We start from the raw sequence: 22760 nt of genomic DNA on the forward strand, positions 1-22760 counted from the left end.
CACAATTGCAAGTCTTTTGGACTTTAAACCCAACTTTATTTAATTTATTATTTTTTAAACCCTTACCTTCCATCTTAGAATCAGTACTGTGTATTGGTTCAAAGGCAGACGAGTGGTAAGGACTAGGGAAGGGAGGTTAAGTGACTCGCCCAGGGTCACACAGCTAGGAAGTGTCTGAGGTCAGATTTAAACCCAGGACCTGTCTCTAGGCCTGACTCAATCCACTGAGCCACCCAGCTGCCTCTGAGCCCAATTTTAAGCACAATCAGTATTAGATAAACTTTATGCTGGAATATCTGTAGCTGCTGTTGGCTAAGAGTTTGGTAAGAAAGAATCGATGATTTGACAGATTAGCAAAAAGAAATTATTACAGTTTTTAGTGGTCATAGAGACCTAACCCCCTATTTCCCATAGGTTCACTGTATCAGCATTCATGTGTTTGACTTTTGTGTTATTTTCTAGAAAGCTGTGAAAGTTGAGGAATATGTCTAAAGGAATGATGTTATGGTCTGCACTCTTTCTTTTTTTCGAGATGGATGGCAGTTTTGTGGTGAGTTCTCTGTAATAATGGCTAGTCATTGCATTGATCTGAGTTTCTAGGTTTTTCTGACTTCTAACAACTTGCCAAAGCAATCAAGCAATCACAACTCCAGAGGACTGGGAATGAAATGTGCTTCCCATCTGCTGGTGGAGCAGTACAAGACTGTAGGTACACTATGAGACTCATTTTCAGGCATGAACAATACAACAAAAATGGTTTTCCTCAATTATAATTTTGTCACAAGAACGGGACTTTTTTTGTGGGGGAGAGTAGAGTTAGGATAGCAGTAATGAGGACAAAAGAAAAAAGAAAAGAGTATTCATGAAACCTTTAAAAGCACATAGAAGAGAATAAAAGTAAGTCAGGAACCAGGCAAAGACAAAAAAATGCAGGGAAATGTTGATACTACTTTATTAAATTTAATATATACTGAAAAAAACAAGCTGTAGGTTATAGACTCATGATTTCATTGCCCATTTTCTGGCCTTTTTGTACATGAAAATATTCCTGTTTGATGATGACTTTCTATTTCATCATAAAAAATTTTCAGACTAAAAAAAAAAGTTGAGGAATGTGTATATTAAGTTGAAACAGTCAGTTGGTGCCTGTTTGTGCTTGTCACTATGAGGGAAAGGACTTCTCCATCATATTTTTCCGGAAGTAGGCTGGATTATTGCACATACTCTAAGGACTGGTAAAGCAAGAATTGCTTGTGTAATAAACTTAATAAGAGATGATTCACCTTCTGATTGAGAAATTTTAGTGTGATGGGAACCTACCGCTTCTGCACCTCTTCTACAACTATAATATATATAATAATATAATTGACAATGAACAACCTGGCTTTACCCCAGGTCTTACTAAAAAAGACTTCTAGCATTTCCCTGTTATAACTCTGATAGCTTTTAGTTTTATTGTTTATTTTCAAACACTGAATATATGAGTGCAATTTTCAAAACAATCTCAAATACAGAGTGGAACATTCAAGTGTTTGGTCCTGGATATGGAGACTAATTGCATTTCACAGAATCTAAGAACTGGAGGCCATTTAATCCCACTGCCTGATTATAATAGCTTACCCTTATACAGAAATATATTTTCATCTTATCATTTAATCCTCACAATAGCTCTTTCAGTTAAGTAGTATGAGTATTATGGTTTCTGTTTTAGAGATGGGAAGTGAGACTCAGATAGAAAGGCCTATTTAAGACCACACTCCTAGCGAATGCCAAAATTAAGTCATTTCAAGTCACATGAAATAAACAAGTATTTATTTACAAGTGACATGCTATGTGCCAGGAACTATGCTAAATACTGGGGGATACCAAGAAAAACAAAGAAAGAAAAATCCACTCAAAAGGAGCTCACAGTCTAATGAGAGAGATAACATACAAATAATCATGTACATACAACAAGATATGTGCTAGATAAATTCAAGATAATCTTAGAGGGAAGCTATACTAGTGTTTATTCAGGAATTGAATCCATATTTTTCTGGCCTTCAGGCCAATGCTTTTTTTCCACTACACTTTGTTTCCAGACAAAGGGTTACCCTGCTTCTTCTTGAAGTAATGGATAATTTATTCAATAACATGATTTATAGGATTATAGATTTAGAATTGGAAGGGGCCTTAGAAAGGTCAACTAAGTCAACCCTTTCATTTCCTAGAGCCTAGAGTGGGCTCTGATGTGATTTGCTTAAAATCCCACAAGTAGTAACAGGGACAGGATGTGATCCCAAGTCCTCTGACCCCAGATATAATATTAATTCCACTGAATCATGTTGATTCCCATTCCAGTAGTGGATAGCTCTAACCATTAGGTAGTTCTATCTCATAATGAAGTAAGCTGCATCTTTTATTCTTTGCCTTAGTTCTGCCCTTTGGAACTTCACTTGTCAAGATTAATGAATCCTTCTTTAATATTCCTACCAAGAGAGGATTAGATGCTCTAATCTAAGTCACTCTTGATTAGAGAAATACAAATGAAAACAACCCTGCAGTACCACCTCAAACCTATCTTATTGGCCAATATGACAGAAAAAGGAAATAATAAATGCTGGAAGGAATGTAGTGAAATTGTGAACTGATCCAGTCATTCTGGAGGGCAATTTGAAATTTTGCCCAGAGCTTTACATCTGCGCATACCCTTTGATCTATCAACACCACTACTAGGTCTGTATCCCAAAGAGATAAAAAAAATCTTCAAGATTAAAAAAAATTTTAAAGATATTTAAAAAAAAAGACTTTTAGGGGAGAACCTGTTTACAAAAATATTTATGATGGCTCTTTTAAGGAATGTCCATCAGTTGGGGAATGGCTGAACAACTTGTGGTATAGGATTGTCATGGAATGCTACTGTGCTGTAAAAAATGATGAGAAGGATGATTTAAGAAAAGCCTGGAAAGACCTACATGAAATGATGCAATCTGAAGTGAGTAGAACCAGGAGAACACTGTACACAGTAACAGCAATATTATATGATGAACATTTATGAATGGCTTAGTTATTCCTAGAAATATAGTAATCCAAGAAAATCCTCAAGGATTTATGTCGAAAGATGCCAACCACCTCCAGAAAAAGAACTAATGGAGTCTGAGTGAAGACCCAGGCATACTATATTTCATTTTATTTCTTCACTTTTCTTTGGCTTGTTTGAGTTCTCTTTTTACAAAAGGACTAACATGGAAAGAGGTTTTACACACAGGGTGAGAATTTGGCTCAAACTTAAGGTTAAAGATGTTTTTTCATGTAATTGAGGAACAAATAAAATATTACTTTTTTTAAAAAAAGAGTGGATCAGAATCAGTGGAAATCTAGAAAATTAAGCGAGATGGTAAATTCTAGTTAATTGCTTTCTAAGTGCTTAATTTAAAAACAATAAAGAAAAGGGGGATCCCTTGAAATGCTGCAGAGCAAGATTGAAAGCAACTAGATCTAGGATATGGGAAACATCTTATGGTACATTATCAAAGACTGTATCTTTAGAAATCTGTAAAGTAATGGGCATATTGATACAAAGAAGGGGAAGAAAAGTTCGTTGCCAAATTACACTATGAGAGCAGTGGTAGGACACTGGATTTGAGGGCTGGAGTCCTCGGTTCTAAACTCTAATTACCTGTGTGACCTTGGGCAAGTCCCTCCTTATCTTTGAGCCTCCATTTTCTGTTCGGTAAAATGAATGGGTTGTATTATTTTACACGACCTCTAAGTTTCTTTCGATGATAAAACCTAGGACGCCAGGGATGAAGAGAGAGGAGATCGGGAGGGGGAGGGGAGAAGGCTGAGTTCCACTCCATGATCCCACCCTCCTTTCCCTGACAGGTAGAGTCTCTGGCTTCTCCATCTCCATGGCAACGAAGTGGCGACCAAGGAACTCCTACTACCTGGAGAGGCTCACGTTCTGACTCTGCGGCCCTCTGCTCCTCCTTCGCGCTCCCTAGTCCTGGGTAAGTGGAGGATGGGCTGAACAACCCTTGACGTCCGGCATTTTGGACCGCCAGTATTCGCCCTGCCCTTGCCTGGCGCGCTGAGGTGGGGTTGTTGGAGGGGCAGAGGGTCTCCGTCATTAAGCTCTTAGAACTGAGTCCTCGGAACCCGGAAGGGGGAGAGCACGCGCCTGCCCACCCCCCACCCCTGCGCCAGATTGCCCCGTTTTCTTCCCTCCCTCACAGGGGCTGGTAAAGCTCAAGGCCCTCCCTTCTTCGTTTAGTGGTGGCTCACGAAAGCTCAGTCTCCCCATCCCTTCTCCATGCTTCCTCCGGCCTCCTCCCTTCCCCCTCCTTCTCTCCCTTTCCTTCCTCCCCTCAATTCTGCTGCTTTGCTGTAACCACTGCAGCAGTCAGTGAGGGAGCAGCCCCGCAGTCTCTTTTTCTTGGGCTACAGCCCTCTCTCGGCTAGCTGGAGGAGCGCTTCTGATCATACGTCGTTTACTCTAGAAACATGCGTTTATAGGAACATCGATTTCGAGCTCTGAGCGGCATCCCAGGTCATCGCATCCAACCTCCTCATATTACAGATCAGGAAAGTGGTGGCTTGCTCAGAGTCTCACAGGTTGTAAGAAGCTGATCCAGGATTTAAATCCAGGTTCTCTGACTCCAAAGATAGATCCTTCTTTGGGTAAGACTTTATGCCGGATCTGGGATACACAAATGAAAAATGGCATATCCCTGCATATCCCATAAGAAGAGCTTATGCCTAGGACCACTCGGTGTAGACTCCAAGGCTGTGTGCATTGAGAAATCAACCAAGAAGCATTAATTCATTGATTTCCACACATCAGTCAATGTGCTATTTTCTGGGCATACCAAGAAAGACACAAACAATCCCTGTCCTTACAGAGCTCTCTAGGCTTATGGAGCAGACCAAGTAAATAACTAGGTCTATTTCACTGATATATGAGATAACAGTTAAATAGATGTCCTTAACTAGTTATCTGCCCTACAGTGATCTATAGATAAGTCTATCGTGATATAGACCTATATGGAAAGGAGATTTGTATGAGTATCTATTAAGTAGCTATTTAAGAAGATAGATACATTGTAAAAGGAAGGCAATAGGGGAATGGGGAAGCACTAGCTTTTGGGGAGGGAGGAGGGCTGGGAAAGTCGTGTTGTAGAAGATGAGATCTGAGCCAAGTCTTGAAGAAACGCTGGGAAGCTAGTTGTTGGCAATGAGGAGGCATTAGAGGACAGGCATAGATTCAGGAGATGGAGTATCTGTCCTGTGTTTAGAACAGCTCACACGGATAAGTATAACACAGAGTAGAGAGCGATGGGGCAAAGGAAAAATTAGATAAAGCTCTAGGAATGTTTGAGGAAGCAGAGAATGGAGTGGAAGAGTGGGGAAAGGCTTGGCATGGGGGGACCTGGATTTATATTGTAACTGTGTTACTAACTAGATTGTGTATGTAAGTGGATAGAGCATTGAACTTAGAGGCAGAAGTCCTGAGTTAAAATCCTATATCAAACATGGATTAGCTGTGTGACCCTAGGCAAATTATTCATCCTCTCTGTTCCTCAGTTTCCTCCTCTGTATAATGGGGATAATAATAATATCTGCATCCCAGATTGCTGTGAAGATCAAATAGAATTACATTTCCAAAGCTCTTTGCAAACTTCAAAGCAGTATATAAATGCTAGTGATTATTGTTTGTATCATTCTTATTATTAACAGTGAAATGGGAAAGTCTTTTAACCAGAGTTAATAACTTTTTGCCTCAGCTTCCTCACCTGTAAAAGAAGTGGGTTGGATTAGATGGTGTTTCTGGTACATGATCCTAGAATTATTTTTTAATTTAAATTTGTTTATTTAATTAACTTAGACTATTTTTTCATGGTTACATGATTCATGTTCTTTCCCTCCCCTCCATCCCCCCCCCCAGGTAATTCCACTGGGTTTTACATTTGTCATTGATAAAGACCTATTTCCACATTATTAATATTTGCACCAGGGTGATCGATTAAAGTCAACATCCCCAGTCATATCCCCATTGAACCACGTGATGATCCTAGAATTATGATTCCGAAATACTATAAATTTTCATCTGGTTAGGGGAATCAGGTTATATTCAGAGGAAGTGCCTATAAGAAAGGAGTCTGAGAGACAGAGGAATAAGGAATATATTGGGGGGCATGTGCAGCTACAGAGGGGTAGAAGATGTCACATTGTGGTTGAAAAACAGCTAGTAGTTTAACAGTGACACTGGCTCTGTAGGAGAGCAATGTGAAATAAAGGCTGTAGAAGATAATACAAATAAGACTGGAGAAGTAGGTTAACAATCTCCATTTTGGAAAGCCTTAAATAGATTGCAGGACTCACTGAGGGGTTTTGACTAGTGGAGTGGTCTGTGCCTGAGGAAGTTTGTTTTGGCACCTGTGTGATGGATGCATTTCAGAGAGGAAAGAAAGGAGAGACAGACCCTTTCTCAACCCATTCACAAGACAGGAAAGTGGTGATAACCATGAAAGTGGAGATAAGGTAAAAGATGCAAGAAAGTGGACAGGATGTGGCGACTGGTTCATAGGTACTGAGAGAAGGCTTATGTCCTTCCTGGGGTGGGTTTGGCCTCTCTTAAGTAGCTGGAGTAGTATAAGGTAAGTTTACCTTGAACTTCTGAAGTCTTCATCGGTGGTGGTTCCTTAGAGAGTCTTGGGACCAAGGAGCAGTATCTAATCAGACACAAACAACTAGGAGTGGTACAAAAAAAAATTACATTAATGGATCTGGGATATCAGTGATATGAATATTTCCCCTTCTCAAACTGTACCACTCCTTTGCTTGTCCTCTTACAAAGTTGTTTGTTGTTGGGTTTGGGTTTTTTTTTTTTTTAATGCAGAGGAGCAGATCTAATTCTCTCTCGAAACTCTTACCTTCCATCTAGAATCAATTCTAAATATTGCTGCAGAGGCAACATATGGTAAGGACCAGGCAATTTTGGTTTTACCCAGGGTGACACAACTAGAAAATATCAGAGGCCAGCTTTGAATGCAGGACCTCTCATCTCTAGCTGACTGCCTTCTAGCTCTCTTGATTTTGTGTGGATGCCAGGGCAGCATTTAGGTTTTCCATTTGTTATTCCTTCTCACATCTGGTTTGGATGTTTTATATACATAAGCTGCTCAGCTTATTTATATCCACTGTTTATATCTCTCCATTGCCCTTTGGATGACCTCCAATTTTGATTTCTTGAAGTTTGTGGTATTCTGGGATTTGCAGCCATTTAGGACTACTGTATGAGAGAGAGAGAGAGAAAGAGAGAGAGAGAGACAGACAGACAGACAGACAGACAGAGACAGAGACAGAGACAGAGACAGACAGACAGAGACAGAGAGGGAGACAGAGACAGAGACAGAGAGGGAGACACACACACACACACACACACATACACAGAAAGAGAGAGATTGGTTTTTTAGTTCAGGGATAAGCTTGGGACCACTGGCTAGGTTTTACATTTTCTCTAATAAAATATACTCTTATCTCACCCACATATTTAAGTCTGGGTTCAGTTCATTGCCTAGCCATAGTGTCTCATGGTTTGATTCAATGTCCATAATCCATCATTTGCATTTCATAATCTAGATATTAAGCATTTTTTCTCACTTTGACTTTTGCTTTGTGGATCCTTAGACTGACTTCTTTTGATTAATTATGGATCTTATTTAGGAAGACTCAAGGTTTCCTGGGACTTAAGGAGATTCTAGCAATGTCACCTGCAAATAATGACACTTGGGGGACCTCAGACTCTATACCCCGTTTCTGCTCTTTGCTATACATCCTCCATGACCCAAGCAAACAACTTCAGTGAGTAAAGCCTCCTGTTTTTATGCCACCCTTAATTTTTAATTGTCAGTATATCATTGAACAAAGCTATTGCTATTATACCTGTCAGAGAATCTTGTATGATCTTAATGTGCATGGGGACATGTTAGAAGAGGATCTTTTTTTTTTTTTAAACCCTTATCTTCTGTCTTGGAATCAATACTGTGTATTGGTTCCAACGCAGAAGAATGGTAAGGGCTAGGCAATGGGGGTCAAGTGACTTGTCCAGGGTCACACAGCTAGGAAGTGGCTGAGGCCAGACTTGAACCTAGGACCTCCCATCTGTAGGCCTGGCTCTCAATCCACTGAGCTACCAGCTGCCCCCCAGCTTTTTTTCTTTTAAAAGATATTTTATTTTCTCAATTACATGTAATAACAATTTTTCATATATGTTTTCTGAAGTTATAAGAACCAGTTTATCTTCTTCTTTCCCTTTACTCCTCCATTGTGGAGATAGTAAGCAATTTGATCCGGTCATACATTATCATGCAAAACACATTTCTATATCATTCATTGTTGTAAGAGAAAACTCATATAAAACCAAAACCCTCAAATAAAAATGCAAATAAACTTTGATCTGCATTCCAACTCTAGCAGTTTTTTTTCTCAGGAGGTGGATAGTATTCTTTGTCATAAGGCCTTCAGAGTTGTCCTGGATCATTGCATTGCTGAGAATAGCCAAGTCTTTCACAGTGGATCATTCCACAATATTGTTATTACTATCTACAGTGTTCTCCTGGTTCTGCTTATTTTACTCTGTCTCAGTTCAAGTAAGTCTTTCCAGGTTTTTCAGAAATTATCCTGTTTGTCTTTTCTTAACGGCATTCCATTCCATCATCAACGTGTACTACAATTTGTTCAGTCATTCCCCAATTGACAGATATCTCCTCAATTTCCAATTCTTTGCCACCACAAAAAGGGATGCTAGTTTTATAACCCTTTGGGCATAGTTTCAGGAATGCCCTCCAGAATGGTTGGATCAATTCACAACTCCACCAGCAATGTATTAGTGTCTCAACTTTGCCACATCCCCTCCAACACTTATCACTTTCCTTTACTGTCATATTGGCCAATCTGATAGGTATGAGGTGGTACCACAGAGTTGTTTCAATTTGCATTTTTCTAATCAAGAGGGATTTAGAACATTTTCCATGAAATGTTTCCTGTTGCTTTTGAATAACTCTTTTATTTCTCTTTCTAAGGGATACCTGTGAGCTATTGTTTCCATTTAGCTGTGACTTCTTTTCTCTATTTTTGTTTATGCTGAGAATGTCAAGGCTGATTCGATTTAGCTCCTCTAGTGTTATGTTCATTGGATGAAGGTCTTACAGAAAAACAAGAGCTATTGAAGTTTGTAGATGGTCTAAAAACTGTGGTATTTCCCAACTCATCTTCCCCCACTTTGCCATTCTTCTTGCAGTGGAAGGGACCTATCAGGACCATGAGTATTTTTCTTTGTCTCTTGGGTTGCTATGGCCAAAGAAAGAGTGCATCACCAACTGCCCAACCTACAAATGTTGAACCTGGATTGTTTCTCAGAAAATAGACTTTGTTGCTAGGGCAGTGTTAGGTAACGGAACAAAAAAAATCAACCTTCTTTCAAACCCAGAGGAACCATAATTCCTTCCAAAGATAGTCCTGGTGAAATACTTAAAACATTGTGTGATTTTTTTTCTTACATATACAACCATTTGGCAGCAAGGTGGCTCAGTGGATAGATTACTGGACCTGGAGTCAGGGAGACCTGAATTCAAATCTGGTCTCTGACACTGGGTGACCAAGGGCAAGTCATTTAGCCTATCTGCCTCAGTTTCCTTATCTTTATTTATTTGTTTATTTTTAAAAAATCCTTACTTTCTATATTAGTATCAGTCCTAAGAGAGAAGAGCAAGGCCTAGGCAAAAGGGGGTTAAGTGTTTTGCCCAAGGTCATATAGGCAGGAAGTGGCTGAAGCCAAATTTGAATCCAGGTCAGTAGAGGAGCCTTTAAGAAAACTTTTTGCTTTCCTGAGTAAAATTCTTTTAAAAGTAGGCATCATAGGATAAATATCCTATTTATAATTTTTTTTATATTTATTTATAAAATATATATATATATATAATAAATATATTTATTTATAATAAACATCATAGGATACTAAATTTATTATACTTTTTAGTCAGTTGCTAGTAGAGTTGGCCCCCTATTTGCTGGTAAGCCTTATTTACTAAGAGCCTAATGCCCTCTGGACTCCTTCCCACATTTTACACATTCAAGGAGCAAAGTTTGAATTGCCCTAAGAATACATGCCCTTCCTTGGAACAATGCTCTTGTCTAAGCCTCTTCCTCTGCACCCAGGATATCTCAATTCTCTTAATGCTAGGGAGATGCAATGTTGACACAGAAGTGTCAGTCAAATTGATATTGACTGATACTGACTGAACTCCCTGCAAATCTATAGACAGAGTGAAGTGCAGAGCTTTGCCCTATTGTGCCCCACAAAAGAAGAGCTCCCAGGAAGAAACTGCCACATGAAAGCAAGATAGAGTCTAAGGAGATCCCAGGACACTAGATCACTGCTGGGGAGGTTGCTGTAATGAATAAAATTCTCTGGAGGCTGTATATATATTAAATTTTAAAATTAATTTCTTAAAAGACCTCTTAGGGAACTCTTACTAGCCAGCAAACTCTCTCCACTGTCTGTACAGATGCCAAATAATGTGAGAGAGCCAAAAGGGGAGGCCTAGGAGAGAGAGAGAAAGAGAGAGAGAGAGAGAGAGAGAGAGAGAGAGAGAGAGAGAGAGAGAGAGAGAGAGAGAGAGAGAGAGAGAGAGTGTGTGAGAGTGAGCGAGAGTGAGCGCCATGAGCTCAAGCAGCTAGGCAGCTGAAAAGAGTGAGAGTGCTGCCAGAAAAGAGAGACCAAAAAACAACCGGACTTCCTCTGGCACAGGTCTTATAAGCCCCTTGTGACATCATTGTCTAGAACCTCTTTAGGACATCTTTGACTGGGAAACGGTCACTGAGAAGATAGGCTCAGAGATATCAACCCCTCCCTTGGTACTTAGTCACAAGAAGAGGTAGGTCTCAGAAAGATACCCAAATACCCTTTCCTCCTGCCCGCATGGCTGGACCATCATGCTTTCCAACATCAGCAGCTAGAGCTGACTGACTTCATTACCCAAGAGAGTTCTTGTTTACAAATAAATAACGCCCATTGAGATGCTCTTAACTCTGTCATCCTTAACAAAGACAGAAGAGCTAGACCAAAGAAAGGAGGACCTAATCTGATTTCACAGTCTGGGGAGAGACAGTTTTGTAGCTTTAAAATCAAACTGTTCTTGGTGACCAATGGAGAAACTATTTCTCAAAAAAAAAATCCCAATTCAACATTAATTTCCTACACTATTGATGGAAGAAAGGTGTGCCCTTCCTCCTAAAATCTAGGTTAGACCAATGGTATCATGACTAAATGAGGCAGAGTTGCAAAAGCCATCATTCTTACTCTCCCAGAATCATGAAAGTCTAGTGGCAAAACAAAAGTCAAGAGGACTGGTGACAGCTTGGGATATAGTGGTGACCTTGGTGTCTTTGATACTAACTAACCAACCTCTAAGTGCCTTCGTGAATGGTGAAACAAATCATTCTCATTGGCTCCTTCTACCAGGGAAAGTCTTCCGATGCCTGGGGTAGACATCCCTTTAAGTCACTGTGCATGCAACAGTTTCTTAGATCCACAGGTAAGAACTGGGAGCCAGGTGGATATTAAAAGGGGAGAGCAGCCCTGAAAAGAGCTCTGCAAGTCTTCACACCAGAGGTACTAGTCTTCTCTGAACACTTCATATACCCCCAAATATAGGTAAACAGGTCACACAGGCATGTAAGAGTGCTTTGAATCAAACCTAAGAAACTCTTGCCTTTTACAGATCCAACTTGTTTTAGTTTTCTCCTAGAAGGAAAACACTACCAGGTTTTTTCCTAAATAAATAAATTCCAGTGACACTAGAGTCCTTACAATTCTTTATACAAGACACACCATCTCCTAATGTGCAGTTTTCACTAGTCCCCCACGCCTGGAACTTTCTCATTCATCTCTACTTCCTGGCTTTCATTAAATCCTGATTAAAACCCCACTTTCTACAAGAAGCCTTTCCTGATCCCCTTTAATCCCACTCCTCCCCTAGTTGCTTATTTCTAATTTACCATGCCTATACCTTGTTTGTGCTTAGTTGTTTGCATGTTGTCTCCCCTATTAGATTGTAAGCTCCCTGAGAACGGGGACTGTCTTTTGCTTTTCTTTGTATCTCTAGAACTTTGTGCAGTGTCAAAATATAGTAAGCACTTAAAAATTATTATTGACTGTTTTTGAAAGTAAATTTCTTGCTATCACAGTCTCCTTCATACTCTTCTTCTTTAAAATGACATTGGAGGAGCAGTTAGGTGACTCAGTGGATAGAAAGCCAGTCCTAGACACAAGAGGTTCAGGGTTCAAAACTGGCCTTAGATACTTCCTAGCTGTGTGACCCTGAGCAAGTCACCCCCTTGCTTAGCCCTTTCCACTCTAATGACTTGGAATCAAAACACAGTAATGATTATAAGACAGAAGGTAAGGATTTTTTAAAATGATGGTGTACCATATTCATGCACAATGTTGCTGCAAAAGTTGTGCATATTTAATAGGGATTATGGTCTGGGAATGTTTGATTAAAGAGGAATACTGATACTTTCTCCCTCATCCTTCCTTTCCTCCTTTCTTCCTTTTCTCTGTCACTGCCTCTCTCTCTCTCTCTCTCTCTCTCTCTCTCTCTCTCTCTCTCTCTCTCTCTCTCTCTCTCTCTCTCTCTCTCTCTCTCTCTTTCTCTCTCCTCTTCCTACACACACACATACTCCTCTTCCCCACCCCCACCCCCAGTTACTGCCCTCCACTCCCAGCCTTTCTAGTCTTTTTAATTTGCTTCAGAAGAGAATCATGGGAAGAAACACCTAAGACCACTGCTGAAAATGATTCCAAATCTCTGTTACCAAATCTCCTCCCATCAGAATATCGCTGCTTCAAGTTGTATCCAGCTTTCTTTTTGGCTCATATCCATATTAGTTTTTTTCTCATCATTTTCAGGAGCTATGTTAATATGTATTGATAGAAATCTAGTGAGCTCTCAGCAGGCAAAATATATTAATGACTGGAAAGAGAATTTCCTTTTCTTCTCTTATATTCTAGGCTGAAGATAGGCTTGGGCTCTACTGCTCTTAATACCACCCATCTCTTCTCCCCACCAAAGAAAAACACAAACAAAAGGGCCTCATATTTGTGGGGGATGCATTTGAAGACCTAATGAAGATGGCTGAAACTGTGCAAACACCTGCTGCCACCCAGCACTCCCCCAGTAGGTGCTCTGTGGCGCTTGGAGAGAGCCATAAAAAATTGAAAATGGAAGCAGAGGAGACCACAGGTAGGGCAGATGAGTGCTACCACAGGGAGACTTCTGGTGCTTCATGGAGAACTTTTGGTCCTTCCTAGGCAGACTTCCAGAGCTTTGAGGGCAGACTTCCAGGGCTTCTGGTTGACCACAAATCAGTGAAATCCCTCATAAGGGAGCTCTATTATACATTGACTATCTTAGAGAACTTGGATTTTTTTGAGAGGAAATGACCAATAAAAACATATGAACATACTTGGAAAAAAATAAAAGGACGAAGAACACTCAGCTAGAGTGCCAGATGAAGAGGCCCGGGAGACCAACCTTTTCTTTACCATTGTCATTCTTGACTTTGTCTAGCTATGGTGTTTTTACTGCTGGTGCCTCCAAGTTTGGTCTCACTCAGTTGAGGACGCAGCAGCAGCAGCAGCAGCACCTTCTCTCCTACTCTGTGCTCTTCTCTCGATCCTTCCACATGGGACTTCACTCTACTGCTCTGTCTCTCCTTCAGGTCTCTGGGATGAAGGTGATTGTCTTTCTGAGGCACAGTCCAAGGCTCTAATGGTCTTTGGATCAGAAAATACTGATAATTTCTCTTCTATACTCTAGGCAGCTCTTCTTTACCTCCTTAGGAAAAGGGTGAATTCTCAGAATTGAATATGTATTTTCCCTGTTAAGCATTCTGTAGTCTTTATATAATGTGTCTGGGGGGGTCCTTATCCTACCGCCATTCCCACAATCAAATCGGGTCCCCAGAATACAGATGGCAACATTTTCCTCTTTTGGTGCTGAGGATATTTCTCAGGGGTTAGGGTGTTTTTCTTCCAATGCCATTGACCTGAACACTCAATTCCTATGTGTTTTTTCAAATATCACTCACGAATTATCACATATCATTAATTGGCCTAGCAAATAATACTGTGGAGCCCCAGCCTCCACATTCCCCCAACCCCCTTCCTCATGCCAGTTATTCTTTTCAGAGAAGCAGATTAATAAAATGGGAAAGAAGAAATAAACACTAAAAGGATTCTCATAAACAGATTCTAACCTGTTATATGACCTTGGGCATACACACACATACACACAATAACATCAGTTAGTGTTTTTTTTAATTTTAATTTTTTTTAATGTTAAAACCCTTTCCTTCCCTCTTGGAATACTATGTATTGGTTCTAAGGCAGAAGAGCTGTAAGGGCTAGGCAATGGGGGTTAAGTGACTTGTCCATGTCACACAGCTGGAAAGTGTCTTAGATTAGATTTGAACCCAGGACCTTCTATCTCTAGTCCTGGCTCTCAATCCATTGAGCCACCCAGTTGCTCTTAGTCAATTAATTAAAAAAAAAAACAAAAAACCTCTTACCTTCTGTTCTTAACTCAATATGGTGTATTGGTTCCAAGGCAGAAGAATGATGAGGGCTAGGCAATGGGGTCACCCAGCTAGGAAGTGTCTGAGGCCAGATTTGAACCCAGAAACTCCCATCTCTAGGCCTGACTCTAGTTACTGAGCCACCCTCCCCATTAATGAGTTTTTCCAAAGATATGTGTTGAGAAGATTGTAAAGTCAGAAGTTGTAAAGTATTCTCCCCCTGACCCCATGCCTGGGACACACTTTCCCCATGACCACCACAGACACTGGGGATACTAGGTTTACATTTGAAGTGGCTGCTCCCTGGTTCCAGGGCATCTTGTCTTGGATGCTTGTCACAGTGCTGAGGCTCCCAGGCTCTTCCTCAGGGGCTACACTCCTTAAAGGACTTTGCTCTTGACAGACTCTGGTGTGCTCTATTGTTCCTGGACTTTTTCTTCCAACCTTTAAAGCTCAGAAGGTGATAGCCATCTCCAGAACTTGTTTACAGATGGAGGAGATACAACAGTGCCAGGAAAACAGCAACTGCACACTCATTGGAACATGCCAACCCCATTGGGAGGGAGAGGCCACTTCTGTTCCCCCTTCTCCTTACCTGGAGGCTCACAGCAGTCCTCTCCTTGGTGACAATCAAGAAGACAGAGAGGCTGCTTAATGCCCTGTGGATGCTCCTAAATTGGGAATACTCTATGCCTAGGCCTTACTACTCTTTTGCCTTAAAAATCAATTGGTTCTAAGACAGAAGATAAAGGTTTAAAAAACAATAATAACGTATTAGTCATTTTTCCATGGGAACAAAGTTTTTAGTAGGGGTTAGTTTTCCAGGCTAGCTTATAAAAACATATCTCAACCATAATATAGATGATAACAGTTGCCAGTTTTATAGTTCTTTAAAAGCATCATAAACATGTTTTACATACATGATATTATTTGAGCCTCACAATAACCTTGATGCCTATGAGAATGATTAACCATATTTTATGGAAGAGTTGAAGCTCAGAGAAATTTAAATGACTTGTCTTTGGTTTCATTGCTAATAAGAATCAGAAGCAGGATTTGGACTTCCAGTCTTACACACCATTTCTTTGGGAAAATGTGTCCTGAATTACAAACAACTGACAAATATTCTTTCTGTGGGAAGAGAATGTTCTGTGACCAGTGGTACGAAGGAAACATGGAAGTGTGGAGAATGCTTCTGCTTTTCATCCAGAAGGGACTGTGGTAATTTTGGGAAGTCCCTTATTCTCTTGTCTCAGATGTGTCACTCACACTCAGATGTGTGTGAAAAAAGTGTTGGATATGGGTTTTACGTTGAATTTTTTGGCTGTTATGCATTCTTTCACGACTTACCTTACGTAAACAATCAGTTTTTAAAGGAAGATTACTTTTCACTTCTTGCTTGTACATAATTTATTTTTGTATTTTAATGATGCCATTTTGAAAATGGCATAAAGGATATCATCAAAGAAAAAAGATGGGACATCATGTGGCTAGAAGATAATTTTTTTGGAGCATTCCTTTGTTCCCTTTGTTGGTAGACTCACATATACTCCCCTGGAATCCTAGCTTCTTACTCCTTGCATTGGCAAGAGACTATGAGGAAAGCCCTTACTATGTCTGGTAGTCTTCCTGCACTAAATTTATGGGAGGATTGCAATTTTGGATCACAGATTTAGAGCTGAATTTAGAGGCTTTCTAGCCCCATACTCTCTTTTACAGAGGAGGAAACTGAGCCCCACTGAGGTTAAATGACTTGCTTCAGAGCCACAGGGGTAACAAATGAAGAGGCAGCTTTGAATTCTCTTCCCTTGACTCCAAAGGTTATTTTGGTGGAGAGTAGAAATCTCAGCTCCCTCTTCCGCCATGAACTTGGATCTTCCAGAATTGGCAGCCATAGATGGATGGCAACTTGCATCATGGGAGGGAACATCTCCCTGGACAAAAGCAGGGAAATACACGGATTTAGTGTAATAAACATGACCTCAATCAGCTAGTTCATAACTTGGCGAAATTCTCCACGTTTCTTAAGAAACTCCCTAGGCTACCTATGTGTGACTTTCCAACACAACGAAGCCTACATTGTTAATTGCTCAATTTTTAAAAGGAAAATAGGACGAATAATTAGTTTACAAACTAAAATCCTACTACGCAACTTGAGTCCGTAGCTTGGAAACTTAAGGACAGCGAGCTTTGCCCTCTCTGTATCTTTCTGTGTTCTCCAGTCTATAGCTCGCACTAGATCCAAGATAAATGCTTGTTAAAAGAGCGGACGCCCGTGCGCCCGCGGAGTAAATCGAGCACTCGTTCAGTTGATCAACTACCACTTTTCTAGGTGGTGATTAAAAGCTTGCGTGCCAAGTGATGATGAGTCCCTAAGCTTGCTCCTTCGTTTCAGCACCAGACCTACAGGTGCAGCTCAGTGGTTCAGCCCCCGGCGCGGGCGGCTTGGGCCAGTAGCCAACTGGAGTCCTTGCACCGCGCGGCCCCAGAAGACAAAGCGACCATTCAGCACGGACCGACCCTACCAATGGGAAGAAGAGTTGCGCGGAAGTGGGAGACAAGCAGGCTAGAGAAATGGATTTGGAACTGATTATTTGGGAGCTCACTCTTCTTCCGTGTTAGCCGGAAATTCCCGACGTGGTCTGCACTGAACTGCCCCCCCACCAGGACTGAGCCGCCCAGCTCCTGGTACAGCTGCTCCGATTAGACGGTCGGCCGCCGAAAGCCGCCCTTCCGTTGGTGGCTTGGAGTGGGTTTCTCCTCGTCTTCAAGTTGACCTTGCAATTTTTCCTTTTTCCTTCTGACTTTCGGTTGCGGTTACCTTTCTTTTATGTTATTAAGGAATCTTAAAAATGTCTCCCTTCTCAGCATCTCGTTTCTTGAGGGGAAGGGGTGGGGGTGGGGGTTGCTAAAGGAGTTAGGAAGAGGGTGGAAAGTCTAAACAATTTCGTAAGCACGTAGAAAAAGGGCTCAAAGAGTAGAGAAACATAAAAAAGGTTAGATTCTCTCCCTTCCTTCCTTCCTTCCTGCCTTAACTTCTCCTCCGTCTTAGAATCAGTGCTCTGTATTGGTTTCAAGGCTGAAGAGTGGGTAAGGTTTGGCAGTGGGGATTAAATGACTTACTAAAAGTTCCTGAGGCCAACTTTTAAAAAATTAAATCTTACCCGAGTTTCAAGACGAATCTCGTTCTTTCTAGATGTTTTAGTGCTAATAGCCTTCCCCCTCCTCCCCGAAAATCCAAGAAACAAAACCAGTCTTTTTTTTTTTTTAATCAGAATTTGTTGTCTTGCCGAATTTGGGGGAAAAAAAAGGTGATAGCGTTAGAATAGGGGCGGGGCGGGGCGGTGCTTGAACCTGTGATTTTATTGCCACGGAAACTCTGGGATGAGGGAATTTCCTTTCCTTATGCAGGTCAGCACCTTCTCTACACTGAGAGGCAAAGTAAGACTTGCCCTGGGTCCAATAGCTAGCGCGTATTTGAGCCGGTACTTGAATCCCGATTTTTCCCACTCCAAAGTCAGGTGACTTTTAAATGCTAAGGCTGCCTCTCCAGAGAATTATTATTAGAGAATTTGCCTTTTAAATGATCAGACCATAATTTGTGCCCTTTCTTAAATGACCAAATGACCGTATATCCTCAGCAGTATAGATATGGTCTATGCCACGGTATTTCTAGACACTATTGCCTATGATTCATTTACTCATTTGTATACTGGGAGAAAACAAACACGGAATATTACGAAAGACTGGCAGAAATCAAGTCAGAGGCTTGGTAGAGTACACTGAATCATTCAAAAACATGTTTAAAATCCAAAAAGGTTTTAGGGGAAAATCAAGTTCTCTAACTTGTGATACACAATAGAAAACAGCCTAAGCTAAGATACTTCTGTGTTAACAGTATTACAATTGCCTTGATTCAGGAGTCCTCATACATCATGATCTAGTTGTGGCAGAGCTAGTTTTATTCTGATAGTGAAATAGAAAATGTTTATAACCACGTGATATAACAAAATGGAAATGTAATTATAAATTAAAATGATTAATAATTAATAAAATTATAAAATAAGTTGATAGTTTAGATCGAAAGTTTGTGTGTGTGCAAATATTTTGAGAGCTTGATGAATCAACAATGACAGGCTTGTACAGATGTCAGAAAATAGGTTGATTGAAGGGAAAAGAATCAAATTTTACTGTGGTTGCCCCAGCTTTTTTTGTGTGTGTATATGTATATGTGTGTATGGAGGTGGGGGTGGGGAAGAGAAAGGAACATAGACTCTAAAATGATGATTTTCTATTTTTAAATTTTGAAATATTGTTGGTAAATGGATGACATTTTCAGTTATGAATATTAACCTCACATCCTAAACACTAATGAACTGAGTAGGTTCAAAAATATTTTTAAAAATAAGACCAATGTGACTGAGATTCACCGAGGCCCTTCAATTTTAAGGTTTATTTCAGTCATTTTCTTAAATAAATTAACTTTCAGGTACAACTTATGTTTTACTAATTATTACTACCCAAATTCAGCCAAAAAAAGCGGAAATTAAAAAAAACCAAGTGATTTTAAAATTTATCATTCATTTAAGGGAGGCAGTGGATATATACACATATACCATATTGTAATTCACCCACTAATTTTGTAATCTAGGATGGAGAAATAATATATTCTCTTGGTGAGATAAAATATTTATTATTCCTTATTGTAAACAAAGTGATTATTTGAGAATGAAATAGGGCAAAGTGGGTATATTTGGCCTCAGATCTAGTTAAAAAAAAATAACTAATCTATCTATAGTACTTAGATTTTTGAAGCACAAAAATCTCATTTTCTCCTGAGAGCAATTCTGGGTTGTATTATTATATTATTATCAACTCTATTTTTCCAAGTATTATTATTTCTGTTTTACAGATGAGGAAACTGAATCGGAGAGGAATTAACTGACTTGTCCAGGGTCACACAGCTAGTAAGTATTTGAAGCAAGATTAAAATTCAGTTCTTTGTAACTCCAGGTCCAGTGCCCTAATTATATGCCAGAAGTAAGACTCGAATTTGGCATAGTAAAAAGGAAGACATTTCACTCTTTCCTTCTTTTAACATGTAAAGTTAATGGTGGGAGGGGGTGATAGCTTCAGTCAAGCTAAGCAGTTGTGGATCATCAGCCTTGGCCTTTAAATCTTCAGATACAATTTATCCTGAATCAGAAAAATCAGGAAAAAGTGTTGCAGGGGCCACATTTAAAGAGGCTCCTGCTAAATTAGAGTAGGAGACATAATGGCTGGAATGAGGGAGGTGGTAGAACAAGTTAGGGGAGTTTTTAATTTTAGGAAGGACCCAGATAAGCTGGTGTGTATTCAGAGAAGAGTGACCAGACTGATACAGGGACTACAATGAATTCTTATTTATTTTTTACCTTTCATCTCAGAATCAATCCTGTGTATTGGTTCCAAGACAGAAGAGCTGTAAGGGCTAGGCAATGGGGGTTAAGTGACTTGTCCAGTGTCTGAGGTCATATTTGAACCCAGGATCTTAAATTCTGGCTCTCCATCTATTGAGCTCCCCAGATGCCCCCTACATGTTCATTTTGAGCTATTCATTAATCATGAAGTAGGAGCCACATTATTTCCTTTTAAAAAATTTTTATAATTATAATTTCCTTTACTAACGCTGAATAGTGTTACAGGGTAGAAACACACCATGCTACCAAGACTTTCACTCCTCTGAAAAATATCCTCTTCCCTATTCTTATCTGAAGTTCCCCAAGAAAAACTAGATTTCACTTTCTCCTCTTTTTACAGAGGGAATGTCAAGCATCCTATGGGCCACGATACTGAAGAAAATGTAGAAGTTGCTGAGGTGATAGGCATTTACGTGGTTTGCACATGGAGTGAATATGATAGAAGAAGGCGTCAAGGAGCCAGAGAAATGCTATCAACAGCAAATTGTGTTCAGTCTTTCAGGAAAATGTGTTAGATTGGTTCTCAGGAGCTGTTTAAGGAAATGGAATTGGTTGGTATTATCATCTCTGTTTTAAAGATGCTGAAACTGAGATTGAGCGGAGTTGGATTAATTTTGTAAAGGATCATGTTAATCCCAGTAAACGATTTCAGAGAATAACCAGTTTTTCTGAGGATCATTTTTGCCAATCAGGTATGTGAAAAACTTTTTTGGTAAATTTCACTGCTTAACCAGTGGCACTTCTTTGCAGTATCTTTAAAAAGATGCACATATTTTGATGTCAGCAGATTCTGTTCTTGGTTTTTGTTTTGTGACAAGTGTAGTTGTATATATTACAGTTGAAGTTTTTAAAGCCTTCGGGGGCATCTGTGGAGAATGCCATTTAAAAATCCTGCCAAGGCTGCTTTATCCAGATTCTCTAGGAATACTATTCTTATCCCCCTTTAAATTTTTTATTGTTGCTTTTTGTTTTCTATTTCATAGTTGTTTCCCTTAACCTGGCATGGTGCTTCCTCTGCCCCTTTGACTAAGACACTTCCTTATGTCAAAGAAAAACAGGAAAATATTTAAGCACAACCACCTAAAACTGTGACCTTGTCTGACAACATTAATGCCTTCAACCTTTTATAAGTTTTAATTTCTTAAAAACTTATTTATTTTTAAAAGTTATATGTGTAGTAACTACCACCACCACCACCACCACCAAATATTTAACTAAACAAATGCATAAAAAATTATGTGCAAAACCACAAAACCCACAGTTTAAAATTTGTTTAATATATATAAATTACATATGTATGTTAATATAAACATCCTCTGCTTTTTAATTCCCTTAGGATTTTTTTTTACTTTGCTACTTTTTTTCTCTTGCTGTTTTTTAAAATGTAATCAAAGTATGTAATATTCTTATCCTCTTTTCATCTCTTCAGATTGTAAAAATGGACCCAAGGATTGTTATAATAAAAGTGTTTATTTCCCTGGATAAAGTGGTATACCAGAGAGGTATTGGGTGGATTGTGGGAGCAGGAACAGGGTGTGAGGAGAGCCTATAGGCTGTTAGAGAAGGAATGGCAGCTCTTTCTCACTCAAGTGATAATAGGCTGGCAGTTATCACTCAATGCCCCTTGAGGAAATGGCTGAGGGGATTCTCTTCCCCCATCAGCTCCACCTGTGGATCGTTTCAATGCCTCTTCCTCAAAGAGGATTTAGTGGTAGGCCTTGGTTGGGGCCTTACCACAGAGGGAATGATCTCAGGGGCCCTTTGTGAGACCACTCCCTAGTTTTTGAGGTAACTCTTCCTAATATTATTGAAAGGCTCTCACAAATATCTGACTGCTACAGAGAGATTTATTATTGGAGTTTAGGTGAACTGGATGAGGGGAGAGGGAATAGGTAGCCCTATCAAGATCCTATGAGGTCCCTAATCTGATGAGCCTGTAACAGTGCCCAAGACCCTTCCCAGCTAAATATCCCCTTTCTATAAATTAATCACTAGTTTGTCTTAAGAGAAATATGTAGGAAATAGTTCAGGGAGGCAGGGAGGGTGAAGGAAGCTGTGTCTTCCTTTGAGAGTCCAAACAGCCCCCCTTTAAGGGTCTGAGATGTCTTTCTTCAGGTTGAGGGAAGTAATAGTTGTATATTTGGTGGGAGATCAGCAACAAGCTTGGAGAAAGAAGCATGGTCTTCTCGGGTGGCTCCAGTGATCCTTCAGCCCCCTAAAACTGGACTTCACAGCTTCTGGTTCCAAGTCAGAAGACTCACAGGTTCCTCACAATTCCCTCAGAACCTTTTGTCCTCTCAGAAGTCTTTGCTCCTCAACTGTCACTCAACCTCTTTCAGTCCTCATCTTCAGAATTCCAAATCTCCCTGCCCCCATCCTTACAAGATGTTTTCCTTATTTTCTTTGTTTACAATATGTGTCATTTCTAATAACATAATATAATCCATTTCATTAAAATTTCATGATCTGTTCAGTCATTTTCCCCATTCATTGACATTTTGTTATTTCCAGTTATTTCATCATAACATACAAGGCTTCCATGAATATTTTCATACATGCTGTGTATGTATGCCACTCAATAATGCCCTTAAGGGCACAGCCATAGTAATGAGTTCTCCAGTTCAATGAGCATAAACAGCTTTATAGTTGTTAAGGTGTATTTCCAAATTGTTTTTTAAAAAA

The 22760-nt window shown here is 39.9% G+C and overlaps 1 protein-coding gene across 5 annotated transcripts in view; it reads left to right on the forward strand.

The window, feature by feature from the left end:
- Positions 1–3808: 3808 nt before the first annotated feature.
- Positions 3809–22760, forward strand: part of MPPE1 (metallophosphoesterase 1) — a 34346-nt gene continuing 15394 nt past the window's right edge. Inside the window, exons 1-4 of one of the 5 annotated variants that reach the window (XM_056823634.1) lie at positions 3819–3989; positions 7705–7842; positions 19532–19586; positions 20419–20770. The gene's annotated coding sequence lies outside the window, so the exon portion shown is untranslated. Of the gene's footprint in view, positions 3990–7704; positions 7843–16989; positions 17430–19531; positions 19587–20418; positions 20771–22760 lie in introns of those variants that run through there. The other 4 variants (XM_056823635.1, XM_056823637.1, XM_007487727.3 and 1 more) reach the window with 4 other exon arrangements.

This window comes from Monodelphis domestica, chromosome 3, assembly GCF_027887165.1.
Source record: "Monodelphis domestica isolate mMonDom1 chromosome 3, mMonDom1.pri, whole genome shotgun sequence".
Classification (NCBI taxonomy): Eukaryota; Metazoa; Chordata; class Mammalia; order Didelphimorphia; family Didelphidae; genus Monodelphis; species Monodelphis domestica.